The sequence below is a fragment of the Acipenser ruthenus genome, unplaced genomic scaffold (assembly GCF_902713425.1).
Source record: "Acipenser ruthenus unplaced genomic scaffold, fAciRut3.2 maternal haplotype, whole genome shotgun sequence".
In the NCBI taxonomy this organism is placed as follows: Eukaryota; Metazoa; Chordata; class Actinopteri; order Acipenseriformes; family Acipenseridae; genus Acipenser; species Acipenser ruthenus.
The window spans coordinates 490,323-510,482 of record NW_026708811.1 but is presented as its reverse complement, the minus strand read 5'-3'; the positions used below and the strand labels follow the sequence as shown (position 1 = coordinate 510,482).

At 37.4% G+C, this 20,160-nt stretch overlaps 5 non-coding genes across 5 annotated transcripts; 2 read left to right on the top strand and 3 right to left on the bottom strand.

Moving 5' to 3' along the window:
- Positions 1 to 107, top strand: LOC131736161 (U6 spliceosomal RNA). The gene has a single exon (XR_009327964.1). It is a non-coding gene; the product is annotated as a U6 spliceosomal RNA (small nuclear RNA).
- Positions 108 to 4,111: 4,004 nt separating this feature from the next.
- Positions 4,112 to 4,218, bottom strand: LOC131736160 (U6 spliceosomal RNA). Its single transcript, XR_009327963.1, has one exon. It is a non-coding gene; the product is annotated as a U6 spliceosomal RNA (small nuclear RNA).
- A 3,563-nt stretch (positions 4,219 to 7,781) lies between these two features.
- On the bottom strand, positions 7,782 to 7,888 carry LOC131736159 (U6 spliceosomal RNA). The gene has a single exon (XR_009327962.1). It is a non-coding gene; the product is annotated as a U6 spliceosomal RNA (small nuclear RNA).
- A 7,854-nt stretch (positions 7,889 to 15,742) lies between these two features.
- Positions 15,743 to 15,852, top strand: LOC131736122 (U6 spliceosomal RNA). The gene has a single exon (XR_009327924.1). It is a non-coding gene; the product is annotated as a U6 spliceosomal RNA (small nuclear RNA).
- Positions 15,769 to 15,876, bottom strand: LOC131736120 (U6 spliceosomal RNA). Its single transcript, XR_009327923.1, has one exon. It is a non-coding gene; the product is annotated as a U6 spliceosomal RNA (small nuclear RNA).
- Positions 15,877 to 20,160: the final 4,284 nt, after the last annotated feature.

Below are 20,160 nucleotides of genomic sequence, written 5' to 3'. Positions count from 1 at the left end.
GTGTTCGCTACGGCAGCACATATACTAAAATTGGAACGATACAGAGAAGATTAGCATGGCCCCTGCGCAAGGATGACACGCAAATTCGTGAAGCGTTCCACATTTTTGGTCTTTTTTTGTCGTTGGGAATAGTACTGTACCTGCCTTGGAATAACTCCCCTGGTAGAACCCGAAACATTGAAGCTGAACCGGAACCCCAATCCTAACCCAAGCCCAAAACCAAACCCAAACCCTAATTTGATTAGAGGAGCACCCTCAAAATGGAGCGAGGTAACCAGTGGTGTACCACAGGGATCAGTATTAGGACCTCTGCTATTCCTAATCTACATTAATGATTCAGATTCTGGTATAGTAATGTCACAGGTGACGGTGAACTAGTTATTCCATGTAGTAAAACATTGGACTCCTTTGCATGGAGGATCTCAGTAAGCTACAGTGCACGGTTCATCAACTGATTCAGATTCATTTATGTTAAGTTTGCTACTGATGATGTGGAAAAGAACAGTAATTGAGTGCCCAAAAATATGAATCACAGTGAGTTTTGACCTCCTTTAGAATTCTGGATGGAGCGCATACCTTGCAAAATGACCCGGTGTGAACAAAAGGAAATATATCGAAGTAATATGTACAGCTAAACGTGTCCAAGTATCTTATAGGAATGAAGTCAGACCATGGAAATCCACACCTGTGCTGGAGAAACATTGGATCAAGGGACTTCTTGTGGAAACAACTAGAGCGAAACCTGGTACAGAAGCTGAATCCTGCTGGGAACGTATGGATATGCTGGACATGTCCTAGGCGATTTCACATATGGAATGTACTTTGACATAAAAATGAAGTGTTAGAGGTTTTTTGAAGGAAGGATAAAGAGGGAGTATCCGTGTACCGCCAGTAGGTGGCTCTCTTGCTCCATGAAATAGGTCAGTCTACACATGTTTTTAATTAAGTACTTAGTAATCTGGGAATAAAAAAGCACCATTCCGGCTAAAAGTGAACGTTAATCACACCTACAAACAAGATAAGAAAGAGATTCTTTACCACAAATAAATGAACATTAAAACTGAACAGCCAAGGTCTTAAGAAAAAACCTGTCTCAGCTGGATTTTGTATGAACAAAGAACAGGGTCAAGCCTAGTTCAGTCATTATAAAAAATATAAGAGTTGAATGCAGTTATACTGGCCTGTATTTGGATTTAAATCTTAGAGGGATTCACCAAAGAAATAAAGTGATATTATAAATTCTAGCAGCAACTGGCAAACTGAAGTAAATTAATTAAGTTTATCTTGAAATGCCACATTCATAGTTAAAAAGGTTCAGTGATAATTTACACTGTTTATAGTTTATAATGGTCAAAGACTAGTAATTAGACACAAAGGTATTGTAAATTAATAAAATAAATGATTAAAACCTTTTTTTAGACAGCATGGTATTTGAAACTAAAACTAATTATTTGATTTCATAAGATTAATAGTATGTTTTAAGTATTTGCTATAATAAGAAAACATATTATTTAAACTGACAAGTATTATTGCTTGTTCATGACTTTACTGTATTAATAAGAAGATTAAAAGCTGGAAGCAGTATTTGATTTAATTAAAAGGGAAAGTGGTACAGTTTATTTCTCCTTCTATTGAACAACAAGACCTCTAGACATTATGATGTCCATTGAATTATAGAATTTTAAGGGTGTTGTGTTATGTTTTTGTGTTAAGTTTGTAATAATATACTATAATGTACCTTGTTGTTAATCCACTATACTATTGTCTAATGATGGTAGATGGAGTCCTTATAATGTGGTTCTTTGAAACTGCTCTATTGCTAAAAGGGGCCTCTCTCCTTATCCCGATGAACAGGCTGTAGAGAAAGGAGGGGGTCTTATTGCATTCTACGCTAGCAAAGCTGCAAGTCTTGTAGATTTGGAATTTAGGGTTTATGGAATTAGTGGTTTAGCACAGATAAGAATATATCTTGAAATAATATGCAAAAATGATGGCTTAACAGACATTGATAGGTCATAGATCTAAAAAAGTGTTTGCACAGACTTTGGCCTTGAAAAAACAAGAGACTCTGGAAAACTGCTTGGAATAGCATATTTAGAAGTCAGATACAGGTCAGAGCCTGGTTAGTGCATCTTTTAAGGGATAAATAATTCTAATGAAAACTATTACCACTTAAACTTAGTGAAACTAATTGACTTAAATACTGCACGAGACAATCTTTTGTCAAATCCTCTGTTAGACAATGGTATATGGAATTAAAACTGACTCATTAACAAAATGATGAAACAATATGAGGTTAAAAGAAACACATGCCTTTAATTTAGCAAAATATAATGAATTAGAAGATGATGTCACATATTAAGAACATCTCTCATATATAACACATATAAAAATAGTGTTTTGCATGCACATATAAACAGTAGTGTTTTTATATTATATTATAAACCAAGATCCTGGGAACTTTGGTTCACTTAACTTTTCAGATAAAGGAGGGGCTCGGAGGAAAACAAGGAATGAGATCATAGAGTTGGACAAATATGAAGTTGTGAATTCATTCAGTACATGACACCTATTCATTCTGAAAAGTTAGTCCGGATCTTTTGAAAACTATTATTTGTAAAAGGGATAAGAGCTGTCTCACCAGATTAATGATTGGATTTAATTGAGGCGTCCCATGTATTCCAATGGGACGAAAAACCTATATAACTCCTAAGTAATTACAATGGAGTACCACACTCATCCCAGACAGGGTAAGGTGGTCCATCTTCTGCAAACTTTAAATACATAAGTCTGTCAATTTCTTGGGTGCTATATTAGTCATCTGGATATATTGCGGGTCAAGAGCGTAATAAAAATACCCCACAAGGAGTAGTAACATCTCTGTCCTCCTAACGTCTCCCCTGAGATAAGAGTGTATACTGAGCTAAATGGAACAGAGTACGTACAGAAATCTGAACCTACGGATTTTGTGACAGTAAGCAAACTTGTTAAATTTGCATATCTCCCAGCTGTCTCTCTGATGTATAGCTGTGCTCACTTCTTTATTAAACGTGAGTTTAAACTATTATTATTATTATTATTACTATTATTACCTCTGACCGTATAACCTGGCATCCTTCACTCCTGTTCCTGGAAGAATGGCCTCCAGCTGAGGTAGTTTCATCAGTTATTTCTTGTACCTGTTTTTAAACTAGATGACCACTACATCGTGTCTAAAGGTATAATTGCAAGAACTGTGTAGTTCTGTATTCCTAATAATCATTGAGTGTCATTATTAAACCCTAACTCTGACCCTAGCCCCGAGTATTAAGCCCCCTCCTCTGAGGTGTCAGTTGCATTCCGCGCTGTGATACGAAACGGGACCCTGGTCAACCTGCAAGTCTTTTGGTATGCTGGCCAATCCGGAGGGGTCAACGTCATAGGTAACATGTCAGTATTTGCATATCTTTCCCAGCCGGTTTGAAGGTGCAGATGTGCCGACTTCTTTATTCAGCCGCTTTCTGCAAACGTGATATCCTCAGAGTTTGTAACCCTCTGCGTGTTGATTGTGGACAACCATGCATATACGCAGAGCAATTGGACACAATTGGACTATGCTTGACACACCACAAGACCAATCGCTCTTTAGCCACTCGCTGTACATAGAGGCGCGTATCAGGTAAGCACCGTGTGTTCGCTACGGCAGCACATATACTAAAATTGGAACGATACAGAGAAGATTTTCCACATCATCAGTAGCAAACTTAACATAAATGAATCTGAATCAGTTGATGAACCGTGCACTGTAGCTTACTGAGATCCTCCATGCAAAGGAGTCCAATGTTTTACTACATGGAATAACTAGTTCACCGTCACCTGTGACATTACTATACCAGAATCTGAATCATTAATGTAGATTAGGAATAGCAAAGGTCCTAATACTGATCCCTGTGGTACACCACTGGTTACCTCGCTCCATTTTGAGGGTGCTCCTCTAATCAAATTAGGGTTTGGGTTTGGTTTTGGGCTTGGGTTAGGATTGGGGTTCCGGTTCAGCTTCAATGTTTCGGGTTCTACCAGGGGAGTTATTCCAAGGCAGGTACAGTACTATTCCCAACGACAAAAAAAGACCAAAAATGTGGAACGCTTCACGAATTTGCGTGTCATCCTTGCGCAGGGGCCATGCTAATCTTCTCTGTATCGTTCCAATTTTAGTATATGTGCTGCCGTAGCGAACACACGGTGCTTACCTGATACGCGCCTCTATGTACAGCGAGTGGCTAAAGAGCGATTGGTCTTGTGGTGTGTCAAGCATAGTCCAATTGTGTCCAATTGCTCTGCGTATATGCATGGTTGTCCACAATCAACACGCAGAGGGTTACAAACTCTGAGGATATCACGTTTGCAGAAAGCGGCTGAATAAAGAAGTCTGCACATCTGCACCTTCAAACCAGCTGGGAAAGATATGCAAATACTGACATGTTACCTATGACGTTGACCCCTCCGGATTGGCCAGCATACCAAAAGACTTGCAGGTTGACCAGGGTCCCGTTTCGTATCACAGCGCGGAATAACAACTGACACCTCAGAGGAGGGGGCTTAATACTCGGGGCTAGGGTCAGAGTTAGGGTTTAATAATGACACTCAATGATTATTAGGAATACAGAACTACACAGTTCTTGCAATTATACCTTTAGACACGATGTAGTGGTCATCTAGTTTAAAAACAGGTACAAGAAATAACTGATGAAACTACCTCAGCTGGAGGCCATTCTTCCAGGAACAGGAGTGAAGGATGCCAGGTTATACGGTCAGAGGTAATAATAGTAATAATAATAATAATAATAGTTTAAACTCACGTTTAATAAAGAAGTGAGCACAGCTATACATCAGAGAGACAGCTGGGAGATATGCAAATTTAACAAGTTTGCTTACTGTCACAAAATCCGTAGGTTCAGATTTCTGTACGTACTCTGTTCCATTTAGCTCAGTATACACTCTTATCTCAGGGGAGACGTTAGGAGGACAGAGATGTTACTACTCCTTGTGGGGTATTTTTATTATGCTCTTGACCCGCAATATATCCAGATGACTAATATAGCACCCAAGAAATTGACAGACTTATGTATTTAAAGTTTGCAGAAGATGGACCACCTTACCCTGTCTGGGATGAGTGTGGTACTCCATTGTAATTACTTAGGAGTTATATAGGTTTTTCGTCCCATTGGAATACATGGGACGCCTCAATTAAATCCAATCATTAATCTGGTGAGACAGCTCTTATCCCTTTTACAAATAATAGTTTTCAAAAGATCCGGACTAACTTTTCAGAATGAATAGGTGTCATGTACTGAATGAATTCACAACTTCATATTTGTCCAACTCTATGATCTCATTCCTTGTTTTCCTCCGAGCCCCTCCTTTATCTGAAAAGTTAAGTGAACCAAAGTTCCCAGGATATTGGTTTATAATATAATATAAAAACACTACTGTTTATATGTGCATGCAAAACACTATTTTTATATGTGTTATATATGAGAGATGTTCTTAATATGTGACATCATCTTCTAATTCATTATATTTTGCTAAATTAAAGGCATGTGTTTCTTTTAACCTCATATTGTTTCATCATTTTGTTAATGAGTCAGTTTTAATTCCATATACCATTGTCTAACAGAGGATTTGACAAAAGATTGTCTCGTGCAGTATTTAAGTCAATTAGTTTCACTAAGTTTAAGTGGTAATAGTTTTCATTTGAATTATTTATCCCTTAAAAGATGCACTAACCAGGCTCTGACCTGTATCTGACTTCTAAATATGCTATTCCAAGCAGTTTTCCAGAGTCTCTTGTTTTTTCAAGGCCAAAGTCTGTGCAAACACTTTTTTAGATCTATGACCTATCAATGTCTGTTAAGCCATCATTTTTGCATATTATTTCAAGATATATTCTTATCTGTGCTAAACCACTAATTCCATAAACCCTAAATTCCAAATCTACAAGACTTGCAGCTTTGCTAGCGTAGAATGCAATAAGACCCCCTCCTTTCTCTACAGCCTGTTCATCGGGATAAGGAGAGAGGCCCCTTTTAGCAATAGAGCAGTTTCAAAGAACCACATTATAAGGACTCCATCTACCATCATTAGACAATAGTATAGTGGATTAACAACAAGGTACATTATAGTATATTATTACAAACTTAACACAAAAACATAACACAACACCCTTAAAATTCTATAATTCAATGGACATCATAATGTCTAGAGGTCTTGTTGTTCAATAGAAGGAGAAATAAACTGTACCACTTTCCCTTTTAATTAAATCAAATACTGCTTCCAGCTTTTAATCTTCTTATTAATACAGTAAAGTCATGAACAAGCAATAATACTTGTCAGTTTAAATAATATGTTTTCTTATTATAGCAAATACTTAAAACATACTATTAATCTTATGAAATCAAATAATTAGTTTTAGTTTCAAATACCATGCTGTCTAAAAAAAGGTTTTAATCATTTATTTTATTAATTTACAATACCTTTGTGTCTAATTACTAGTCTTTGACCATTATAAACTATAAACAGTGTAAATTATCACTGAACCTTTTTAACTATGAATGTGGCATTTCAAGATAAACTTAATTAATTTACTTCAGTTTAACAGTTGCTGCTAGAATTTATAATATCACTTTATTTCTTTGGTGAATCCCTCTAAGATTTAAATCCAAATACAGGCCAGTATAACTGCATTCAACTCTTATATTTTTTATAATGACTGAACTAGGCTTGACCCTGTTCTTTGTTCATACAAAATCCAGCTGAGACAGGTTTTTTCTTAAGACCTTGGCTGTTCAGTTTTAATGTTCATTTATTTGTGGTAAAGAATCTCTTTCTTATCTTGTTTGTAGGTGTGATTAACGTTCACTTTTAGCCGGAATGGTGCTTTTTTATTCCCAGATTACTAAGTACTTAATTAAAAACATGTGTAGACTGACCTATTTCATGGAGCAAGAGAGCCACCTACTGGCGGTACACGGATACTCCCTCTTTATCCTTCCTTCTAAAAACCTCTAACACTTCATTTTTATGTCAAAGTACATTCCATATGTGAAATCGCCTAGGACATGTCCAGCATATCCATACGTTCCCAGCAGGATTCAGCTTCTGTACCAGGTTTCGCTCTAGTTGTTTCCACAAGAAGTCCCTTGATCCAATGTTTCTCCAGCACAGGTGTGGATTTCCATGGTCTGACTTCATTCCTATAAGATACTTGGACACGTTTAGCTGTACATATTACTTCGATATATTTCCTTTTGTTCACACCGGGTCATTTTGCAAGGTATGCGCTCCATCCAGAATTCTAAAGGAGGTCAAAACTCACTGTGATTCATATTTTTGGGCACTCAATTACTGTTCTTTTCCACATCATCAGTAGAAAACTTAACATAAATGAATCTGAATCAGTTGATGAACCGTGCACTGTAGCTTACTGAGATCCTCCATGCAAAGGAGTCCAATGTTTTACTACATGGAATAACTAGTTCACCGTCACCTGTGACATTACTATACCAGAATCTGAATCATTAATGTAGATTAGGAATAGCAAAGGTCCTAATACTGATCCCTGTGGTACACCACTGGTTACCTCGCTCCATTTTGAGGGTGCTCCTCTAATCAAATTAGGGTTTGGGTTTGGTTTTGGGCTTGGGTTAGGATTGGGGTTCCGGTTCAGCTTCAATGTTTCGGGTTCTACCAGGGGAGTTATTCCAAGGCAGGTACAGTACTATTCCCAACGACAAAAAAAGACCAAAAATGTGGAACGCTTCACGAATTTGCGTGTCATCCTTGCGCAGGGGCCATGCTAATCTTCTCTGTATCGTTCCAATTTTAGTATATGTGCTGCCGTAGCGAACACACGGTGCTTACCTGATACGCGCCTCTATGTACAGCGAGTGGCTAAAGAGCGATTGGTCTTGTGGTGTGTCAAGCATAGTCCAATTGTGTCCAATTGCTCTGCGTATATGCATGGTTGTCCACAATCAACACGCAGAGGGTTACAAACTCTGAGGATATCACGTTTGCAGAAAGCGGCTGAATAAAGAAGTCTGCACATCTGCACCTTCAAACCAGCTGGGAAAGATATGCAAATACTGACATGTTACCTATGACGTTGACCCCTCCGGATTGGCCAGCATACCAAAAGACTTGCAGGTTGACCAGGGTCCCGTTTCGTATCACAGCGCGGAATGCAACTGACACCTCAGAGGAGGGGGCTTAATACTCGGGGCTAGGGTCAGAGTTAGGGTTTAATAATGACACTCAATGATTATTAGGAATACAGAACTACACAGTTCTTGCAATTATACCTTTAGACACGATGTAGTGGTCATCTAGTTTAAAAACAGGTACAAGAAATAACTGATGAAACTACCTCAGCTGGAGGCCATTCTTCCAGGAACAGGAGTGAAGGATGCCAGGTTATACGGTCAGAGGTAATAATAGTAATAATAATAATAATAATAGTTTAAACTCACGTTTAATAAAGAAGTGAGCACAGCTATACATCAGAGAGACAGCTGGGAGATATGCAAATTTAACAAGTTTGCTTACTGTCACAAAATCCGTAGGTTCAGATTTCTGTACGTACTCTGTTCCATTTAGCTCAGTATACACTCTTATCTCAGGGGAGACGTTAGGAGGACAGAGATGTTACTACTCCTTGTGGGGTATTTTTATTATGCTCTTGACCCGCAATATATCCAGATGACTAATATAGCACCCAAGAAATTGACAGACTTATGTATTTAAAGTTTGCAGAAGATGGACCACCTTACCCTGTCTGGGATGAGTGTGGTACTCCATTGTAATTACTTAGGAGTTATATAGGTTTTTCGTCCCATTGGAATACATGGGACGCCTCAATTAAATCCAATCATTAATCTGGTGAGACAGCTCTTATCCCTTTTACAAATAATAGTTTTCAAAAGATCCGGACTAACTTTTCAGAATGAATAGGTGTCATGTACTGAATGAATTCACAACTTCATATTTGTCCAACTCTATGATCTCATTCCTTGTTTTCCTCCGAGCCCCTCCTTTATCTGAAAAGTTAAGTGAACCAAAGTTCCCAGGATCTTGGTTTATAATATAATATAAAAACACTACTGTTTATATGTGCATGCAAAACACTATTTTTATATGTGTTATATATGAGAGATGTTCTTAATATGTGACATCATCTTCTAATTCATTATATTTTGCTAAATTAAAGGCATGTGTTTCTTTTAACCTCATATTGTTTCATCATTTTGTTAATGAGTCAGTTTTAATTCCATATACCATTGTCTAACAGAGGATTTGACAAAAGATTGTCTCGTGCAGTATTTAAGTCAATTAGTTTCACTAAGTTTAAGTGGTAATAGTTTTCATTAGAATTATTTATCCCTTAACCCTTTGCGGTCCATTTATTAATCGCGCGTCAGGCACGCCAGGTCTAATTAATTTTCACACGCGCAGTTAATTTTATACGCGCTGTTTAAAAGTATTTTTTTTCACAGTCAAACGGGTTTAAATGGCCCTGCATATCAACAAAGCACACACTAGGCATCTCCAGCCCCTCCCCAGCCTTTTGTTTGCTATAGCGTTCAGCTGTGTAAGAAATAAATAATAATAATAATAATAGTCGTACATACCGATCGATCATCTCCAGATCACTCGTTTTATCACCAAACTCCTCAATAATGCGATCCAAGTCATTATTTTATTACTATAACATCTGAAAAAAGCTCTGCAAATGTCCATGATAGTCTCAGTGCGCTGACGCACTTAGCCAGCTTGTTTATTATGGACGCCCATTATCTGATACCTGATACCATGTATGACTATTCATGAAATACGCCTTTTTTTTTTTTTTTTTTTTTTTCCGACTTATCTCGGCTCCTGTCGCTACCACTCGTCAATTGAATGGTTTTCTCGGCTTTTTCCGGAGAAAAAACGACTAAACACCCGTTTATTGCGTTGCTATAATGATGTCGGACCCAGTCCGACAAAGGACCTGTGAGGAATAATTGCAATGTCGGACCCAGTCCGACAATGGACCGCAAAGGGTTAAAAGATGCACTAACCAGGCTCTGACCTGTATCTGACTTCTAAATATGCTATTCCAAGCAGTTTTCCAGAGTCTCTCGTTTTTTCAAGGCCAAAGTCTGTGCAAACACTTTTTTAGATCTATGACCTATCAATGTCTGTTAAGCCATCATTTTTGCATATTATTTCAAGATATATTCTTATCTGTGCTAAACCACTAATTCCATAAACCCTAAATTCCAAATCTACAAGACTTGCAGCTTTGCTAGCGTAGAATGCAATAAGACCCCCTCCTTTCTCTACAGCCTGTTCATCGGGATAAGGAGAGAGGCCCCTTTTAGCAATAGAGCAGTTTCAAAGAACCACATTATAAGGACTCCATCTACCATCATTAGACAATAGTATAGTGGATTAACAACAAGGTACATTATAGTATATTATTACAAACTTAACACAAAAACATAACACAACACCCTTAAAATTCTATAATTCAATGGACATCATAATGTCTAGAGGTCTTGTTGTTCAATAGAAGGAGAAATAAACTGTACCACTTTCCCTTTTAATTAAATCAAATACTGCTTCCAGCTTTTAATCTTCTTATTAATACAGTAAAGTCATGAACAAGCAATAATACTTGTCAGTTTAAATAATATGTTTTCTTATTATAGCAAATACTTAAAACATACTATTAATCTTATGAAATCAAATAATTAGTTTTAGTTTCAAATACCATGCTGTCTAAAAAAAGGTTTTAATCATTTATTTTATTAATTTACAATACCTTTGTGTCTAATTACTAGTCTTTGACCATTATAAACTATAAACAGTGTAAATTATCACTGAACCTTTTTAACTATGAATGTGGCATTTCAAGATAAACTTAATTAATTTACTTCAGTTTAACAGTTGCTGCTAGAATTTATAATATCACTTTATTTCTTTGGTGAATCCCTCTAAGATTTAAATCCAAATACAGGCCAGTATAACTGCATTCAACTCTTATATTTTTTATAATGACTGAACTAGGCTTGACCCTGTTCTTTGTTCATACAAAATCCAGCTGAGACAGGTTTTTTCTTAAGACCTTGGCTGTTCAGTTTTAATGTTCATTTATTTGTGGTAAAGAATCTCTTTCTTATCTTGTTTGTAGGTGTGATTAACGTTCACTTTTAGCCGGAATGGTGCTTTTTTATTCCCAGATTACTAAGTACTTAATTAAAAACATGTGTAGACTGACCTATTTCATGGAGCAAGAGAGCCACCTACTGGCGGTACACGGATACTCCCTCTTTATCCTTCCTTCAAAAAACCTCTAACACTTCATTTTTATGTCAAAGTACATTCCATATGTGAAATCGCCTAGGACATGTCCAGCATATCCATACATTCCCAGCAGGATTCAGCTTCTGTACCAGGTTTCGCTCTAGTTGTTTCCACAAGAAGTCCCTTGATCCAATGTTTCTCCAGCACAGGTGTGGATTTCCATGGTCTGACTTCATTCCTATAAGATACTTGGACACGTTTAGCTGTACATATTACTTCGATATATTTCCTTTTGTTCACACCGGGTCATTTTGCAAGGTATGCGCTCCATCCAGAATTCTAAAGGAGGTCAAAACTCACTGTGATTCATATTTTTGGGCACTCAATTACTGTTCTTTTCCACATCATCAGTAGCAAACTTAACATAAATGAATCTGAATCAGTTGATGAACCGTGCACTGTAGCTTACTGAGATCCTCCATGCAAAGGAGTCCAATGTTTTACTACATGGAATAACTAGTTCACCGTCACCTGTGACATTACTATACCAGAATCTGAATCATTAATGTAGATTAGGAATAGCAAAGGTCCTAATACTGATCCCTGTGGTACACCACTGGTTACCTCGCTCCATTTTGAGGGTGCTCCTCTAATCAAATTAGGGTTTGGGTTTGGTTTTGGGCTGGGTTAGGATTGGGGTTCCGGTTCAGCTTCAATGTTTCGGGTTCTACCAGGGGAGTTATTCCAAGGCAGGTACAGTACTATTCCCAACGACAAAAAAAGACCAAAAATGTGGAACGCTTCACGAATTTGCGCAAGGATGACACGCAAATTCGTGAAGCGTTCCACATTTTTGGTCTTTTTTTGTCGTTGGGAATAGTACTGTACCTGCCTTGGAATAACTCCCCTGGTAGAACCCGAAACATTGAAGCTGAACCGGAACCCCAATCCTAACCCAAGCCCAAAACCAAACCCAAACCCTAATTTGATTAGAGGAGCACCCTCAAAATGGAGTGAGGTAACCAGTGGTGTACCACAGGGATCAGTATTAGGACCTTTGCTATTCCTAATCTACATTAATGATTCAGATTCTGGTATAGTAATGTCACAGGTGACGGTGAACTAGTTATTCCATGTAGTAAAACATTGGACTCCTTTGCATGGAGGATCTCAGTAAGCTACAGTGCACGGTTCATCAACTGATTCAGATTCATTTATGTTAAGTTTGCTACTGATGATGTGGAAAAGAACAGTAATTGAGTGCCCAAAAATATGAATCACAGTGAGTTTTGACCTCCTTTAGAATTCTGGATGGAGCGCATACCTTGCAAAATGACCCGGTGTGAACAAAAGGAAATATATCGAAGTAATATGTACAGCTAAACGTGTCCAAGTATCTTATAGGAATGAAGTCAGACCATGGAAATCCACACCTGTGCTGGAGAAACATTGGATCAAGGGACTTCTTGTGGAAACAACTAGAGCGAAACCTGGTACAGAAGCTGAATCCTGCTGGGAACGTATGGATATGCTGGACATGTCCTAGGCGATTTCACATATGGAATGTACTTTGACATAAAAATGAAGTGTTAGAGGTTTTTTGAAGGAAGGATAAAGAGGGAGTATCCGTGTACCGCCAGTAGGTGGCTCTCTTGCTCCATGAAATAGGTCAGTCTACACATGTTTTTAATTAAGTACTTAGTAATCTGGGAATAAAAAAGCACCATTCCGGCTAAAAGTGAACGTTAATCACACCTACAAACAAGATAAGAAAGAGATTCTTTACCACAAATAAATGAACATTAAAACTGAACAGCCAAGGTCTTAAGAAAAAACCTGTCTCAGCTGGATTTTGTATGAACAAAGAACAGGGTCAAGCCTAGTTCAGTCATTATAAAAAATATAAGAGTTGAATGCAGTTATACTGGCCTGTATTTGGATTTAAATCTTAGAGGGATTCACCAAAGAAATAAAGTGATATTATAAATTCTAGCAGCAACTGTTAAACTGAAGTAAATTAATTAAGTTTATCTTGAAATGCCACATTCATAGTTAAAAAGGTTCAGTGATAATTTACACTGTTTATAGTTTATAATGGTCAAAGACTAGTAATTAGACACAAAGGTATTGTAAATTAATAAAATAAATGATTAAAACCTTTTTTTAGACAGCATGGTATTTGAAACTAAAACTAATTATTTGATTTCATAAGATTAATAGTATGTTTTAAGTATTTGCTATAATAAGAAAACATATTATTTAAACTGACAAGTATTATTGCTTGTTCATGACTTTACTGTATTAATAAGAAGATTAAAAGCTGGAAGCAGTATTTGATTTAATTAAAAGGGAAAGTGGTACAGTTTATTTCTCCTTCTATTGAACAACAAGACCTCTAGACATTATGATGTCCATTGAATTATAGAATTTTAAGGGTGTTGTGTTATGTTTTTGTGTTAAGTTTGTAATAATATACTATAATGTACCTTGTTGTTAATCCACTATACTATTGTCTAATGATGGTAGATGGAGTCCTTATAATGTGGTTCTTTGAAACTGCTCTATTGCTAAAAGGGGCCTCTCTCCTTATCCCGATGAACAGGCTGTAGAGAAAGGAGGGGGTCTTATTGCATTCTACGCTAGCAAAGCTGCAAGTCTTGTAGATTTGGAATTTAGGGTTTATGGAATTAGTGGTTTAGCACAGATAAGAATATATCTTGAAATAATATGCAAAAACGATGGCTTAACAGACATTGATAGGTCATAGATCTAAAAAAGTGTTTGCACAGACTTTGGCCTTGAAAAAACAAGAGACTCTGGAAAACTGCTTGGAATAGCATATTTAGAAGTCAGATACAGGTCAGAGCCTGGTTAGTGCATCTTTTAAGGGATAAATAATTCTAATGAAAACTATTACCACTTAAACTTAGTGAAACTAATTGACTTAAATACTGCACGAGACAATCTTTTGTCAAATCCTCTGTTAGACAATGGTATATGGAATTAAAACTGACTCATTAACAAAATGATGAAACAATATGAGGTTAAAAGAAACACATGCCTTTAATTTAGCAAAATATAATGAATTAGAAGATGATGTCACATATTAAGAACATCTCTCATATATAACACATATAAAAATAGTGTTTTGCATGCACATATAAACAGTAGTGTTTTTATATTATATTATAAACCAAGATCCTGGGAACTTTGGTTCACTTAACTTTTCAGATAAAGGAGGGGCTCGGAGGAAAACAAGGAATGAGATCATAGAGTTGGACAAATATGAAGTTGTGAATTCATTCAGTACATGACACCTATTCATTCTGAAAAGTTAGTCCGGATCTTTTGAAAACTATTATTTGTAAAAGGGATAAGAGCTGTCTCACCAGATTAATGATTGGATTTAATTGAGGCGTCCCATGTATTCCAATGGGACGAAAAACCTATATAACTCCTAAGTAATTACAATGGAGTACCACACTCATCCCAGACAGGGTAAGGTGGTCCATCTTCTGCAAACTTTAAATACATAAGTCTGTCAATTTCTTGGGTGCTATATTAGTCATCTGGATATATTGCGGGTCAAGAGCGTAATAAAAATACCCCACAAGGAGTAGTAACATCTCTGTCCTCCTAACGTCTCCCCTGAGATAAGAGTGTATACTGAGCTAAATGGAACAGAGTACGTACAGAAATCTGAACCTACGGATTTTGTGACAGTAAGCAAACTTGTTAAATTTGCATATCTCCCAGCTGTCTCTCTGATGTATAGCTGTGCTCACTTCTTTATTAAACGTGAGTTTAAACTATTATTATTATTATTATTACTATTATTACCTCTGACCGTATAACCTGGCATCCTTCACTCCTGTTCCTGGAAGAATGGCCTCCAGCTGAGGTAGTTTCATCAGTTATTTCTTGTACCTGTTTTTAAACTAGATGACCACTACATCGTGTCTAAAGGTATAATTGCAAGAACTGTGTAGTTCTGTATTCCTAATAATCATTGAGTGTCATTATTAAACCCTAACTCTGACCCTAGCCCCGAGTATTAAGCCCCCTCCTCTGAGGTGTCAGTTGCATTCCGCGCTGTGATACGAAACGGGACCCTGGTCAACCTGCAAGTCTTTTGGTATGCTGGCCAATCCGGAGGGGTCAACGTCATAGGTAACATGTCAGTATTTGCATATCTTTCCCAGCCGGTTTGAAGGTGCAGATGTGCAGACTTCTTTATTCAGCCGCTTTCTGCAAACGTGATATCCTCAGAGTTTGTAACCCTCTGCGTGTTGATTGTGGACAACCATGCATATACGCAGAGCAATTGGACACAATTGGACTATGCTTGACACACCACAAGACCAATCGCTCTTTAGCCACTCGCTGTACATAGAGGCGCGTATCAGGTAAGCACCGTGTGTTCGCTACGGCAGCACATATACTAAAATTGGAACGATACAGAGAAGATTAGCATGGCCCCTTTGCGCAGGGGCCATGCTAATCTTCTCTGTATCGTTCCAATTTTAGTATATGTGCTGCCGTAGCGAACACACGGTGCTTACCTGATACGCGCCTCTATGTACAGCGAGTGGCTAAAGAGCGATTGGTCTTGTGGTGTGTCAAGCATAGTCCAATTGTGTCCAATTGCTCTGCGTATATGCATGGTTGTCCACAATCAACACGCAGAGGGTTACAAACTCTGAGGATATCACGTTTGCAGAAAGCGGCTGAATAAAGAAGTCTGCACATCTGCACCTTCAAACCGGCTGGGAAAGATATGCAAATACTGACATGTTACCTATGACGTTGACCCCTCCGGATTGGCCAGCATACCAAAAGACTTGCAGGTTGACCAGGGTCCCGTTTCGTATCACAGCGCGGAATGCAACTGACACCTCAGAGGAGGGGGCTTAATACTCGGGGCTAGGGTCAGAGTTAGGGTTTAATAATGACACTCAATGATTATTAGGAATACAGAACTACACAGTTCTTGCAATTATACCTTTAGACACGATGTAGTGGTCATCTAGTTTAAAAACAGGTACAAGAAATAACTGATGAAACTACCTCAGCTGGAGGCCATTCTTCCAGGAACAGGAGTGAAGGATGCCAGGTTATACGGTCAGAGGTAATAATAGTAATAATAATAATAATAATAATAGTTTAAACTCACGTTTAATAAAGAAGTGAGCACAGCTATACATCAGAGAGACAGCTGGGAGATATGCAAATTTAACAAGTTTGCTTACTGTCACAAAATCCGTAGGTTCAGATTTCTGTACGTACTCTGTTCCATTTAGCTCAGTATACACTCTTATCTCAGGGGAGACGTTAGGAGAACAGAGATGTTACTACTCCTTGTGGGGTATTTTTATTACGCTCTTGACCCGCAATATATCCAGATGACTAATATAGCACCCAAGAAATTGACAGACTTATGTATTTAAAGTTTGCAGAAGATGGACCACCTTACCCTGTCTGGGATGAGTGTGGTACTCCATTGTAATTACTTAGGAGTTATATAGGTTTTTCGTCCCATTGGAATACATGGGACGCCTCAATTAAATCCAATCATTAATCTGGTGAGACAGCTCTTATCCCTTTTACAAATAATAGTTTTCAAAAGATCCGGACTAACTTTTCAGAATGAATAGGTGTCATGTACTGAATGAATTCACAACTTCATATTTGTCCAACTCTATGATCTCATTCCTTGTTTTCCTCCGAGCCCCTCCTTTATCTGAAAAGTTAAGTGAACCAAAGTTCCCAGGATCTTGGTTTATAATATAATATAAAAACACTACTGTTTATATGTGCATGCAAAACACTATTTTTATATGTGTTATATATGAGAGATGTTCTTAATATGTGACATCATCTTCTAATTCATTATATTTTGCTAAATTAAAGGCATGTGTTTCTTTTAACCTCATATTGTTTCATCATTTTGTTAATGAGTCAGTTTTAATTCCATATACCATTGTCTAACAGAGGATTTGACAAAAGATTGTCTCGTGCAGTATTTAAGTCAATTAGTTTCACTAAGTTTAAGTGGTAATAGTTTTCATTAGAATTATTTATCCCTTAAAAGATGCACTAACCAGGCTCTGACCTGTATCTGACTTCTAAATATGCTATTCCAAGCAGTTTTCCAGAGTCTCTCGTTTTTTCAAGGCCAAAGTCTGTGCAAACACTTTTTTAGATCTATGACCTATCAATGTCTGTTAAGCCATCGTTTTTGCATATTATTTCAAGATATATTCTTATCTGTGCTAAACCACTAATTCCATAAACCCTAAATTCCAAATCTACAAGACTTGCAGCTTTGCTAGCGTAGAATGCAATAAGACCCCCTCCTTTCTCTACAGCCTGTTCATCGGGATAAGGAGAGAGGCCCCTTTTAGCAATAGAGCAGTTTCAAAGAACCACATTATAAGGACTCCATCTACCATCATTAGACAATAGTATAGTGGATTAACAACAAGGTACATTATAGTATATTATTACAAACTTAACACAAAAACATAACACAACACCCTTAAAATTCTATAATTCAATGGACATCATAATGTCTAGAGGTCTTGTTGTTCAATAGAAGGAGAAATAAACTGTACCACTTTCCCTTTTAATTAAATCAAATACTGCTTCCAGCTTTTAATCTTCTTATTAATACAGTAAAGTCATGAACAAGCAATAATACTTGTCAGTTTAAATAATATGTTTTCTTATTATAGCAAATACTTAAAACATACTATTAATCTTATGAAATCAAATAATTAGTTTTAGTTTCAAATACCATGCTGTCTAAAAAAAGGTTTTAATCATTTATTTTATTAATTTACAATACCTTTGTGTCTAATTACTAGTCTTTGACCATTATAAACTATAAACAGTGTAAATTATCACTGAACCTTTTTAACTATGAATGTGGCATTTCAAGATAAACTTAATTAATTTACTTCAGTTTAACAGTTGCTGCTAGAATTTATAATATCACTTTATTTCTTTGGTGAATCCCTCTAAGATTTAAATCCAAATACAGGCCAGTATAACTGCATTCAACTCTTATATTTTTTATAATGACTGAACTAGGCTTGACCCTGTTCTTTGTTCATACAAAATCCAGCTGAGACAGGTTTTTTCTTAAGACCTTGGCTGTTCAGTTTTAATGTTCATTTATTTGTGGTAAAGAATCTCTTTCTTATCTTGTTTGTAGGTGTGATTAACGTTCACTTTTAGCCGGAATGGTGCTTTTTTATTCCCAGATTACTAAGTACTTAATTAAAAACATGTGTAGACTGACCTATTTCATGGAGCAAGAGAGCCACCTACTGGCGGTACACGGATACTCCCTCTTTATCCTTCCTTCAAAAAACCTCTAACACTTCATTTTTATGTCAAAGTACATTCCATATGTGAAATCGCCTAGGACATGTCCAGCATATCCATACGTTCCCAGCAGGATTCAGCTTCTGTACCAGGTTTCGCTCTAGTTGTTTCCACAAGAAGTCCCTTGATCCAATGTTTCTCCAGCACAGGTGTGGATTTCCATGGTCTGACTTCATTCCTATAAGATACTTGGACACGTTTAGCTGTACATATTACTTCGATATATTTCCTTTTGTTCACACCGGGTCATTTTGCAAGGTATGCGCTCCATCCAGAATTCTAAAGGAGGTCAAAACTCACTGTGATTCATATTTTTGGGCACTCAATTACTGTTCTTTTCCACATCATCAGTAGCAAACTTAACATAAATGAATCTGAATCAGTTGATGAACCGTGCACTGTAGCTTACTGAGATCCTCCATGCAAAGGAGTCCAATGTTTTACTACATGGAATAACTAGTTCACCGTCACCTGTGACATTACTATACCAGAATCTGAATCATTAATGTAGATTAGGAATAGCAAAGGTCCTAATACTGATCCCTGTGGTACACCACTGGTTACCTCGCTCCATTTTGAGGGTGCTCCTCTAATCAAATTAGGGTTTGGGTTTGGTTTTGGGCTGGGTTAGGATTGGGGTTCCGGTTCAGCTTCAATGTTTCGGGTTCTACCAGGGGAGTTATTCCAAGGCAGGTACAGTACTATTCCCAACGACAAAAAAAGACCAAAAATGTGGAACGCTTCACGAATTTGCGCAAGGATGACACGCAAATTCGTGAAGCGTTCCACATTTTTGGTCTTTTTTTGTCGTTGGGAATAGTACTGTACCTGCCTTGGAATAACTCCCCTGGTAGAACCCGAAACATTGAAGCTGAACCGGAACCCCAATCCTAACCCAAGCCCAAAACCAAACCCAAACCCTAATTTGATTAGAGGAGCACCCTCAAAATGGAGCGAGGTAACCAGTGGTGTACCACAGGGATCAGTATTAGGACCTCTGCTATTCCTAATCTACATTAATGATTCAGATTCTGGTATAGTAATGTCACAGGTGACGGTGAACTAGTTATTCCATGTAGTAAAACATTGGACTCCTTTGCATGGAGGATCTCAGTAAGCTACAGTGCACGGTTCATCAACTGATTCAGATTCATTTATGTTAAGTTTGCTACTGATGATGTGGAAAAGAACAGTAATTGAGTGCCCAAAAATATGAATCACAGTGAGTTTTGACCTCCTTTAGAATTCTGGATGGAGCGCATACCTTGCAAAATGACCCGGTGTGAACAAAAGGAAATATATCGAAGTAATATGTACAGCTAAACGTGTCCAAGTATCTTATAGGAATGAAGTCAGACCATGGAAATCCACACCTGTGCTGGAGAAACATTGGATCAAGGGACTTCTTGTGGAAACAACTAGAGCGAAACCTGGTACAGAAGCTGA